This window comes from Rhincodon typus, chromosome 14 (genome assembly GCF_021869965.1).
Source record: "Rhincodon typus isolate 14 chromosome 14, sRhiTyp1.1, whole genome shotgun sequence".
Taxonomy (NCBI): domain Eukaryota; kingdom Metazoa; phylum Chordata; class Chondrichthyes; order Orectolobiformes; family Rhincodontidae; genus Rhincodon; species Rhincodon typus.
The window spans coordinates 36,339,952-36,352,689 of record NC_063345.1 but is presented as its reverse complement, the minus strand read 5'-3'; positions in this window follow the sequence as shown (position 1 = coordinate 36,352,689).

Sequence of the window (12,738 nt, the reverse complement as noted above, 5' to 3'; positions counted from 1 at the left end):
GTACATCTCACTCTCTTGATTAGTTAGTGATGTTAGTGATGCTTTTGGCAGAGATGTGTCTGGAAGGGTAGCCAGGTAAGCCATAATTGGTGTTCCCCTCCAACCAATCAAAACCCCATCCAAGGACTGAGGCAGTCAATGAGGAGAATGAAGGGAGCACCTCTATGGAGCAACTGCAAGCTGTTACATTTGAGCAGGCCACCTTCACTTCATCTGAGGCCATGTAGGCAGCATTGCATAGAAGTGGCTGAGAAAAGGAGTCACCACATTATGCACGATCAGGGCTTGTCTCATTTCTCTTTTTTAATAAACATAAATATTGAGACATGATGTGTGAGCTTTGAATATTTAATGACAAGACAGAAAAAGAGGGCAAAGATGATGAAGAGAAGCAAGGGAGGGGGGCAATGTGATCTTTGGACTGATATGGGTCCCTCTTTGATGGTAAGAATAGAGTTCTTCCATGTTTCTTTTCTAATGAAAGTTTTCTGAAAAGCAGCTAAAAGTGAGTTCTATTCCATGGTCTACTTGAGTTATGTGGGCTAAAGTGAAATAACCCTGGGTCAGTTCATCACTGATATTGTCAGCGTCCTGATGAGATATTAAGTCATTTGTCACCTTTCTGCACAGCAAAGGTGTCTCTATGTTCTGTATTTTCCTCTTCCCTTTCTCTTCCATCTCTTCTATGTCCTCATCATCCTCTTTCTCTAATGGAATTTCTCAAACCAGGTCATCACCATCTTCAAAGTGCACTTCTCTCTGGAAAACTATATTATGGACAATGCAGCACAGTAATGAGCAAGGTCATTGCAGGACCATACAGTAGGGCATCCCTCAACTGGTCCATGCACTGGAACTGAATCTTCAAGTTCCAAATTCTTCAAATAGTGATGATATTTGTGAGTAGATGGCTGTGATTTTGTTATCACTGTGCCACTGCCTTGACCTTTCATAGATGACTGGAAAGACATTGTTAAGGAAACCATGGTTCCCTAGAAACCAGCAACAAACATTTGGGTGGAATGAGGAGCTGCAGTACCCTGGAACTGTAGAGAAAGCCCAGATTAATGCTCAGGGCATTGGGGTTCAAATTCCATCACAGCCACTGATAGAATTTAAATTTGATTAATGAATTTGGAATTGAAAACTAGTCTCAATATTAATGTCATGAAGTTATTGTTGATTGTTGAAAAAACCCATCTCATTCACTAATGTCCTTTAGGTTGAAAATCTGCCTCCTTATTTAGTCTGGTTTAATTATGACTGCAGACCAACAACAATATGTTGACATTTTATTTATCCTCCAAACCAGTCTATCAAGTCCTTCATTTCTAGGGCAATTAGAGATGGGTAGCAAATGCTGACTTTGTCAGCAACACACACATCATATGAAAGAATAAAGAATAAAAAGGATGAAGGAGTTATTGAAGCTACTAGGAAAGCAATTAATAACACAGAGAACTGTGGATGCTGGAAAGCAAGTGCTTAAAGCAGGAAGCTCTTGTTGTAATCACAGATCAGTTAATTGTTGAAGAGTGAAAGGTCTTTTGTTTATGAATCTCATTGGCTGGTCACTAGATGCCCTGGTGACTACAAGTGTGCAGTCGATAATGCCTTGCATCTGGGGAAATTAAGTGATTGAAAAGAAACTCATGCCCTCTATGCCTGCAAGATTGCATCTGTCTGGAATTTGATATACTGTCAAATCCTTCCTGGAAAGATAATGAAGTGGTGTGCAGCCACTTGTAAGATACTCCAGATCTTTGGAAGGAGCCAGCAGCAAGGAGGTTCATGGCCACTTTAACAGCCACTGATAGGGCATAGCAACAAATGCTGTGAAGTGGCACAAGGACACAAATCTTTGTGACCATTGGTCTAGATAGTTGTAGACTCCTGCAGCACTGGTTTTCTTTCAGTCATCTTTCTTCATCAGGAGATACTATATTGTGGAAATGGCTTCTGTGGCCTTGTTGGTTCTTGTCCTCACTACTGTCTTCATATCTGGGGCTCAGTCCTATCTGTGAAGGATATTGCTCCTCATCACCACTGGACCCAAAATCTGAAGGTTGTGCTTTCATTGCCAACTGCTGCCTTCCTTGCATTTAGCTGGACTCCTAATAACATTTGGAAGTATTGTGCCTCCTCTTAAGTACCTACAATGTCAGGAGGGTAACAAACCCCTGAATTACCTGAGTTTATTGCCAACACTCTCCCTGTAATCTCTGTACAACAAATGGCGAGTGTGTAACAATGGTTGAGTGTTCTCCCTTTCACAGAACCACTGAAGTTCTTGAAATAATTACAGATTTCCTGGTGTGTTACCACCTTCATCTTCCTTCCCCTAATCCAGCTTACAGCTCATGCTATCTCCTCAAATCTTGAGTTGTCTCTTTATGAGCCCTTTAACTAACTTAATTAGACTTACTTGTGAATCAGGCAGTTTCATGGATCCAGCCTGACAACACTCACTGGTGATGAGAATGGCAACAGGAAACCTCATTTGTTTTACAGTTGATCTTTAAAATCAGTGGGTGGGGTTGTTGTGAACAGAACATAAACAAGGAAGAAGATAGGCAATTTACCCCAAACCCCATTGTTTTTAAACCTGATACTGTTGGTAAGAAATGGCAAGTTGTGAGATCAGGCAAATTGTAAGCCTCAGAGGGAAATTGAAGTCTGCTCAACACAATTGACAGAGGGTGGGAAATGGGTGGAGGATGGAGGGGTTCATGAAAGCATTGAACAGTGGAAGGAGTTGAATATTGTAATGCAATGGTTTTGGTTATTTTTAAACCTAATACAAAACTTAAGCTTTTTGAATGAAATAAGAACTGTATGCATGTCAGAGGGATAGAGTTACTGAAATGTTAGTATTTGCTGCAGAGCACCAATCTATTTAAACTATCTGGGCCACAGAGATTAACATTAGTCTATTTTAGACCACGGTTTCCATGGAGACATTAATGCCTTCAGCCATGCATGCACTTTCCATTGGGCACTATTAGACATTCTTAAGCGGTGAAATTTCGTAACTCACTGGTGTCCAAGCTGTAAATGGCTTGATTGCTCTCTCTAAGTCCTTTCTTCCTGCTAATAGATTGTGGTGATGAGTTCCTGCCCTCTTTGAGCCACTATGAGTTGCTAAGTTGCCATCATGTGAAATTATTCCATGCATTGTTCCTTACAATATGAACTCAAATTATCTCTGAAAACTAAACAAAAACAACTCATCATATTGAAATGGAAAATCAAACAGCTACATTCACTGGTTGTGCAGCAAGGTTGGTAGGTTTCTCCAGAATGGGGAGGAAGGAAACAAGTTACTGCAGAAAATTGTTTATTCATTCTTTACCGTACCATAGGCTCTGGAGACAGTTAGTTTGGATCATTGACATTTAACAAAATACATTTATAAATGCTGATACTATTTCAGAACACTGAGGATCATCTGTTAAGTGAAATGCCCTCTCTTCTTCTTAATGGTATGTTAACTTTTGTTGGCATTTATGTTTTATTTACATTACATGATATTTATTTCTAACTCAATTTCTTACAACAGTAAATTCATTTGAATCAAAGTGTGAGAATTGGGTTTTAATACTTTTCCATATTTGAAAAAGGAAAAATCCATTCTTAGCTAAGGTTCCCTGCTCTACACAATGCTAAATATTCCAAACAAATTTTGCTGAAAATTCAGAATTGAAGATCAACCTACATATCCTTGAAGCATTTCTTCCCTTAACAGGAAAGGCTGAATTTTCAGATTCAAGGACATTCTACTCAGTGATGGAATGGACTTTGTATCTGTTGGTTCCAAAATGTAGAGACCCTGACTGAATTTTAATGGGTGTTGGTTCTCACATCTATTTCATTACTACCATCGTACCTGAGCCAGGTATAATAGGGATGTAGTTTTGGCATCTTGCCAGCTGAAGAAAAGAAGAAAAACAAACATGCTTTCATTCTTTTTAATCTCTCTGCTTTTCAACCACAATAAATCACCCTGCAGTCATTATCAATTTATCTTAATAATTTAATTTTTAAGCAACCAGCCATGTTAGCAATGCTAGATACTAGGAAACAGCAGCATTCTCAGGTCCTCGGGTTATTAGGAAATTAATGATGGAAAACCAAATTAACAGTCTCATAGAATTAGCATCTTTGTTTGCATATGCCAATGATTTCCAGTGGAAAATTCCATAAATGATAGCTGACTCTTGTAAACTAGGTGAATGGCTTCCTAGTCCACCACTCTACTCTGGTCTTCCTACTACCAGATGCTAGAAAAACTGCATTCATGCTTCCAACTCAGAAACTAAAAACGTTCTATGGAACATTTGCTTATGCATGTCACTATTCACCCTTGCATCCCTTAATTCAGTCACAAACCAGACAATCATCCAATTGTTTTTAGAATTATGAAGCAATATTTTAAACAGGTCTTTCATTGATTTTTAAATTTTCACGTAATACCCAGGCCTGATGATTCGGAAAATGTTGCAAGGTACTTTATATTGAGCTCTCAACCTACTTTTCACTACATAGTTTCTTGATATCGCTTCTGCTTTTGCTGGTGTCCATCCTAAAATGGACAAGGGTATTTAAATGATGTATTAATAGTAAATGATGTCATGCAAAAGCCTGGAGAAGACATACTGAATGACACATTACTTGCTATGAGATCATTCAGGTCAATCTGATATTGGAGATTTCTTTTGACTACCACATCAGTCATAGCAGGTTTTGTTTACATACATTCTTTACTCTATATTAAAGAAAAAAGCCTTAGCCAATTAAAAATAATAAATTTAATTTAATAAGTCATTTAAGTTGGAAGAGTAGATACTATACCAAGATTTTTTTCACACATTGTGGTGAGATTTTTATTCGTAGCATTTAAGAGGCAGGTATTGGCTACAGCAATTGCAAAGCCTAGCCAATGTCACCTGTGAGAATGCTGAACCCATTTGCCAGTCAAGTCTTATTTTCATGGAATAAACAAGTTGCCCATGCATATCTGATGCTGATAAGAAGCTGGCAGAAAGGATGGATGGGAAATCCTAGGGCTTACAAACAAATCTGAGCTGGCAGTGCACCACTAAAAGAGACGAGGAGGGGATAGAAGAAAGTAAAGCTGTATTCAGATTTTTTTTGTGGATGTGTAAGAAGAACAATAATCCTGATCTTCAAAAAAGTTGAATGTTGACCTTTTCTTTGCAATATTTACAGGCTGCTTATCCACTGGCATGCTAAGATGGCAATAATATGATAGGACAGGTCCAAAGTGAAGCATAGTCTTGAAATTAAACATCCTTGACTTCCTTTGCGAACACCATTTTGGATATTTTGCCTTTAGGTGTATTGAAGAAGCGGGAGGAGAAAAATGAGACAAGATCTTCTCCAATCTGAGGGCCATAAACAACTACTCCATAATGTCTTGTTCCTCACTTTGATCATTTATAAAAAAACGTACATTACCACAAAACAGCAGTCAGCGTATTGTATAGACAGTTCTGTTTGAAAGTATATCTGAGTCAGCATTCTAACATCTGTTCCTTTTCTGTGATTGCAGATCTGCAAGTCTAGCCTATCAGACATCATCTTGTACTGCAAGTCAATGTTTTTTAGCGCCATCCCAGTTGCATATTGAATAGGTAGCAACAGGTGAGTTACAGTACACAAGACAGAAGTAAGTAGTGAAGCCAGAGGCCAGAGTGGGAACAGAATCAGGCAGAAGATTCTGTCAATTTTGACAGCTGCAATCAATTTCAATGTTGACCAGGCCTACCATTGAGTCAGTTATCCACTTGACATATCTTCTGACAATGCATTGTCTCATCCTTCAGAATATCCCTTGACTTATCTGGAATAAGACAGAAGCAGAAAAGTTCAGAATGATGGTGGCCTGGCTCTTCTTGACAGTGCATTATACTACCTGCAGGTGTTCGAAGAACAGATAGCACAGCTCCCAGATAGTGAGAGCCCAAAGTAGTTCTCCTTGATTAGTGTCAAATATTCATCTGTTTGCAAATACACAGCTGATGGCATAAGGACAGGTTCTAGTTGTCTGGCTGTTGTTTTTTCTGTTTCTTTCTTCGGCTATCATTGGGCTACAAACTACCTTTACAGTTTCCTCCAATATTCTATTTTATCTTCACTTGTTAACCAGCATGGGACTTCTAGAGTACTTTTGTTTGATGTTTTCTTGCTCTGTGAACTGCAGTCAAAGTATGACTTCTATGAGTAATTTTCACATCCTTTTTTATGATATTCTAACTTGCTAAATTACTGTAATTGCTTCATTTACAGTTGGTTTTCCAATATTTGGTTTTTGGTTCTACATGCCTAAATATCTGAAAATTTAGAAAGCCGTAGATAAAATAAAATGAAAAAGTCCTGCCATTATAAGAAATTATTTATCACATAGAGCTTTTTTTCCACACCTGAGCGCACAATTATATTCTATCTTAAATAGGAAATAGTGCAAATTATTTCCATTCAATCACATATAATTAAGCTATTTCACAAAATGTGTGGAAGCATTTTACATTAGTTTAACAATTATACCAATTGATCACGTCATTCCAAATTAAGCAGTAATGTGTCAAAAATGTATCGCAGCCTGATTTTCCAGTCCCTGCACATCACTTCCATATTGAGAGGAAGCAATCCTGCCAGCTAGAAAACCCACTCTGCTGTGTCATTGAAGAATTGAATGAAAGAACATTTTCACTTTTCCATTTAAAGGCATAGCAGAGATGACGATCTTATGATTTAGCCAGTGCACCGAAAGAGGACTGGAATGGTGAGGTTGTATAGTTTGAAAGAAATTGATGATTGCAGTATCAAAAATCAACAAAAGGACAAAAGATGACAAGTGAAACCGGCTATTAGCATGGGGAAGACAAGAAAATAGCATCAGCTTGTATGGAAAAGAGGGGAGTGAGGGCCTCGAAAGGAAAAATAAGAGAAGATAAAAGCTACTGACATTATTTGGCCATCTTCTGTGACTCATTTGATAGATGTAGTACACTTTAACCATGTTTATGCTTCCAGGCAAAGTATACATCTCACACCAAAGATTCGTCTGGTATTAAGAATTCAGTCATTCATGGGAAATTGCTTGGTTCCCACTCTAAATCAGATGTTGATATTCTTTAAAATTCACATTAGCTTGAAGATTAGCACATCGCCTGCTGATCTTTTATTGTTTACAACCAATTAGGCATGTTAGAAATTCAAATCACAGCCTGTTCATTGTAATTTAACAAGTTTTAGAGCTGAGCTCTTACATACTCAGGAAGCCAAGGTGTGAGTTAATTCATTATCTGCTGCCAATTGTTAATTGACACGGTTATATTTTAGGTTTTGTTGAAGATTTGTTGTTGTTATTTGATGCTTCATAATGTGTTGAATGCAATGGTTTTACAAGGTCAAAAATCACACGACACCGGGTTATGGTCCAACAGGTTTATTTGAAATCACTAGCTTTAGGAGTGTTCCTTCTTCCTCAGGTGTAGCTCCGAAAGCTAGTGTTTTCAAATAAACCTGTTGGACTATAACTTGGTGTTGTGTGATTTTTGACCTTGTCCAACACCAGCACCTCTGCAGCAATGATTTTATACAAGATTAATGTGCTCACTTAGTGAGGTTGAACTCAAGAAAACTGCATCATTTAAGAGCCATTTTGTGCTCTCATGAAACTCGGAGCTTTTTACAAGATCAATTTCACAACTACATTTTTGACCTTGGATTTTAAGATTAAACCTAATTATATGCAGAAGGCTGTTTTATTTGTAGAGTGAGCATCTGCCCACTTGGTTTTCACTTGTTTATTTGAGATCTCAGCCTCTCTACCCAGATGATGATACGAATGCTGTTGCTCCAGCCTCTGCTCTGAGCTGCACAACATTAAATTGTGCTATGGTGCTGAGGAAAGCTCTCGACCTCCCTATGTGAATTATCCGTCTTTTTTCAATGAGTATCTCTCTACTGAGATCCCATACTGTATGCATAAGCAGAATACTGATCATGGTCCTAAACCTCCTACGTCTGTGGACAGAGTATTATTACTCCAACATCTCGTACAATGATCCTAGTTGCAAACTCCAAGCAGTAATTGAAATAAGTTTATTTGAAGTTACTGCTCATCTGTTCAGCATATTGGTCCATCACGTCATTGCCCTCTCACCTTAATCTGGGCATTCATTTTGTGCAGACTCTGTCTCTTTAACAGCCTCAACATTTTTCATTATCATTGAACAGAACTCACATTCTGAGAGTCAAATGCTAAACACGCCCATCTCCACAGTGCTGAAGAGTTAACGAAGCATTTGCAGAATGAGGTAGCAGCTGGTCTCAGCTTCATGCTAATGACAGCACTGACTAATTATAATGATGAATGGTTCCCAGATGTAGTGGTGAAACTGCCACCTGGCTGATATTAACCTGGATTCCATTTACATCACTTGTCTCCCTTACTGTGATACTGATAACAGCTACCAGCTGTGTGGTATTGTACTGATGGACTCTTGTACAGACACAGACACATGTGTAGCTTTATACATAAGCACACACATTCTGATGTTGAAATTCAACTTGGGCACTAGCACAAAGTGGGGTATATCAGCAGCCTGTTTTACACCGGGTCTAATTCTCTTTCTCATGGAGTACAGAATTGAGTTGATTGGAATCTAGGCTGCCCATTTGCAATTGATCATAACAGACAGCCACCTGAGATGAATTTCATCCTCACTGACTTATTCTCACAAGCAATGTGAGGTGGGGGGGCAGGTTAATCGCATCCTAAAATTCAAAAGTGTTTTACATGTGCCACAGTAATGGAAGGGGCAAATAGCCCCATGGCTTTAATATGACCTGCGTTCAGTTGCTTCCTGGCCACACTGAAAATGTAGTAAAATGGCTTCTTTCTTTAGAATTTTTCAACTTGCTGAGAGATGTGAAATCAGATAATTTCCAGTTTAGTACCTCAGCACTGATTTTGCAGAACTCTCATTCAACAGTGCATCCTCTTCTGCTGAAGGTGTGGAGTAGTCTGAACAGCACAGTGGTAGATTTTAGTTATCACAGAATCATAGAATGGTCACAGCATGGAAGGAAGCCATTCAACCTGTTGTAAGAGTGCCAGCTCTCTGTGAGGGCAATTTCTTAAGTCCCTTTCCTCTTTGTTTTCACTTTAACTCTATAATTGTTCTCTTCAAATAATGGGCAAGTTATTTCAACTGGGGCAGAAGTCAAAAATCAAATCAGAAGCCTCCAAGAAAAAGCTTCAGCATTTCAGTTCCCTCCATTGAGGTGGCAGGTCGAGTATGTCATCAAACAGGTGGAGTGAAGCTCATGTGCACATGTTTGTCTCTCAATTCTACCACAATTTACTGGAATTAAATTTGTCTGAACAATTAATTTCTATTCAATTGAGAAACTCGCCCTTCAGAGAACAGACAGTAGATATCTCCAGAGACAATATGGTGCAGGGCTGGATGAACACAGCAGGCCAAGCAGCATCAGAGGAGCAGGAAAGCTGACGTTTCGGGCCTACCTTATTGTCTCGGATTCTCCAGCATCTGCAGTTCCTACTATCTCTGAGTAAATATCTCCATGTCATGCCTCATTGGATTGGAACACTGGAAATTAAGCCCCTCTTTTCCTGGAGTCATCACAAAAGTTAACATTTTAAAGAAGTACTCAGATTCTCCAATTTACTTGAACTTCAGACCCAGGTGGACAGAAGTCACAGACCAGATTTTGATACTTAACAAAAATTACTATTTATTACAATAGTTAGACTCCAGCTACAGGCAAACAATTAGGGAGCGTTAGCTATAACTTTACTAACTAATCCCCTTATCAACTCCCCCTACACATACACACAGATAGAGGAACAAACCATGGGCGTTCTAGACAGAGAGAAAGGCTGGCAAGGTAATTCAAAGGTTTCTACGATGATTTCTATAATTCTTGTGCTGGTTAGAATGCTACCTTTTGCATTCCTCTCTGGTTGCTTCCATTGCTTTGAAAGAGGTGAAGTGCAGTTGGTTTACTAATAAAAGATCTCTGACAACATTAATTAAAAGCCACAGTTTACAGCAACTGCCAAAAAAAAATAAACTTTCCTTCAGGCTTTAAGTAGCTTCTACTGTGGACAGCAGAGAGCCACTCAGATGTTGGAGACCCGATATCTTCTCTGTATTTGTTCAGCTAGCTGAGAAACAATCACATCATTGGTAGCAGGCAGAAGGCTTTTGTCATTGATAATTGGTCACTAGTCTACAGACCAATCAGCTACTTCTGCCAACCAAAGCTCCATCTGCACACAACCCCTCAATTCCATTTTAACAACTACATTTTAACCACTACTCAAACAAGCAACTGTGTTAGTGGTACAAATCAGTGTCAGGATATTTGCTTTCAAAATGCTAAGCAATCCTCCAGCAGTCTTTGGTTTCTCATTTCAATCAGCAATTAAAAATATAGAAAAATAAAAGAGACAATTTGTTCAACCTGGTGAATCAAACCTCTTGGTCTACAAGTAATTGTTGGTTTGTTCTAATAGTAAGTGAGCTTTAAATAATGCTCACTGTCATTTGTGCTGTTACTTTTCCAAGTACTGTTGACATTTTTAAGTGGATCCACAATATGTAGTGAGTTCTGAGGAAGGGTCACCGGACCCGAAATGTTAACTCTGTTTTTTCCTTCACAGATGCTGCTAGACCTGCTGGGCTTTTCCCGCAACTTTGTTTTTGTTCCTGATTTACAGCATCCGCAGTTCTTTTGGTTTTTTTTCCCCACAATATGTAGTGCTTGTGATGGTGGGTCTATGCCAAGAAGGTAGCTTTTACTTTGCATTTCCATTCCTTGCTGCCTTGCTTATGTTATGATACTGATGGGTGAAATGTGCCAGAAATCAAGCCCACTACTGCATGGTCTGTACCAAAAGTATATGTTTTGCTTAATCACCAAACTTGGTCAATTTGTTTCTCTTCACTACTATTGTCTGAACCAAAGGAGACTTATAAAATTCATTCAATACATTCAAAAATAACTTGTTTATTAAGAACAAACTTACTCATTAGATAACTGGTAAAAAAAAAATGTTATTAACTAAGCTACAGTGCAGAATGTATGAAGAAGGAACAAGAATAGGCCACTCGGTCCTTCAATGGTACTCTGCCATTCAATAAGATCATGGCTTGAGAGTAAGCTAGAATAAAAATAACGGAGTCAAATAGCTAGTAGTATAAAAGAAGATTGCAAGAGATTTTTTTAGATGTCTAAAAGGTAAGAGAGAGGCAAGGATGGACATTGGGTTGCTGGAAAATGAGGCTGGAGAAGTAGTAACAGAGAACAAAGAAAAAGCAAAGGAACCAAATAGTTACTTTGCATCAGTTTTCACAGTGGAAGACACCAGCAGAGTGTCAAGACAGTCAGGGGCCAGAGGTGAGTGTAGGTGGCCATCACTAAGGAGAAGCTGCTGGGGAAGCTGAAAAGTCGTGAGGTGGATAAATCACCCAACCGGCTAGACTAGACCCCAGAGTTCTGAAGGAGATAGCACAGGAGATTGTAAAGGCATTGGTGGTGATCTTGCAGGAATCTCTTGGGTCAGGGAGGGTCCCAAAGGACTGAAAAGTGGTAAATTTAATACCCCTGTTTAAGAGAAGAGGGAGGCAGAATTCAGGAAACTATAGGCTGGTTAGCCTGCCCTGGGTCCTTAGTAAGATTTTAGAGTCCATTATTAAGGATGAGCTTGTGGAGTACTTGGAAGTGCATGGTAAAATAGGGTGAAGTCAACATTGCTTCATCAAAGGGACGTCATGCCTGATAAATCTGTTAGAATTCTTTGAGGAGGTAATGAGCAAGTTGGACAAAAGAAAGCGAGTAGACATGACCTACTTGAATTTCCAGAAGGCCTTTGACAAGGTGCCAGACAGGACGCTGCTAAATAGGGCAAAAGCCCATGGTTTTGCAAGGTACTGGCATAGATAGAGGATTACCTGACTGGCAGCAGGAAGAGAATAGGGATGAAAGTGTCTTTTTCAGGAAGATAGAGAGTGAAGCTCCAAGGGGTCAGTGTGGGGACCACAACTATTCACGTTATTCATTAGTGATCTGGACGAAGGAACTGAGGACATTGTTATTAGGTTTGTAGGTTTCACAAAGATAGGTGGAGGGACAGGTAGTGTTGGGGAAATGAAATAGCTGCAGAAGGACTCGGACAGACTAGGAGAATGGGCAAAGAATTTGCAGATAGAATACAATGTGGAAAAGTGTGAGGTTATACACCTTGGTATGAACAATAAAGATGTAGACTATTTTCTAAATGGGGAAAGGGTTCAGAAATCTGAAACGCAAAGGATCTTAGGAGTCCTAGTTTAGGTTCTCTTAAGGTTAGGAAGGCAAGTGCAATGTTGGCATTCATTTCAAGAGTCAGAAAACAAGAGCAGAGATTTATTTCTGAGGTTGTATAAGGCTCTGGTCAGGTCACATTTGGAATATTGTGAGCAGTTTTAGGCCTGGATCTCAGAAGGATGTGTTGGCATTAGAGGGGTCCCTAAGAGGTTTACAAGAACAATCCCGGGATGAAGGTCTTGTCATATGAGGAATGGTTCAGGACTCTGGGTCTGTACTCAATCAAGTTTAGAAAGATCAGGCAGAATCTCATTGAAACTTACAGAATACTGAGAGGCCTGGACAGAATGGATGTGGAGGAAATGTTTCCAC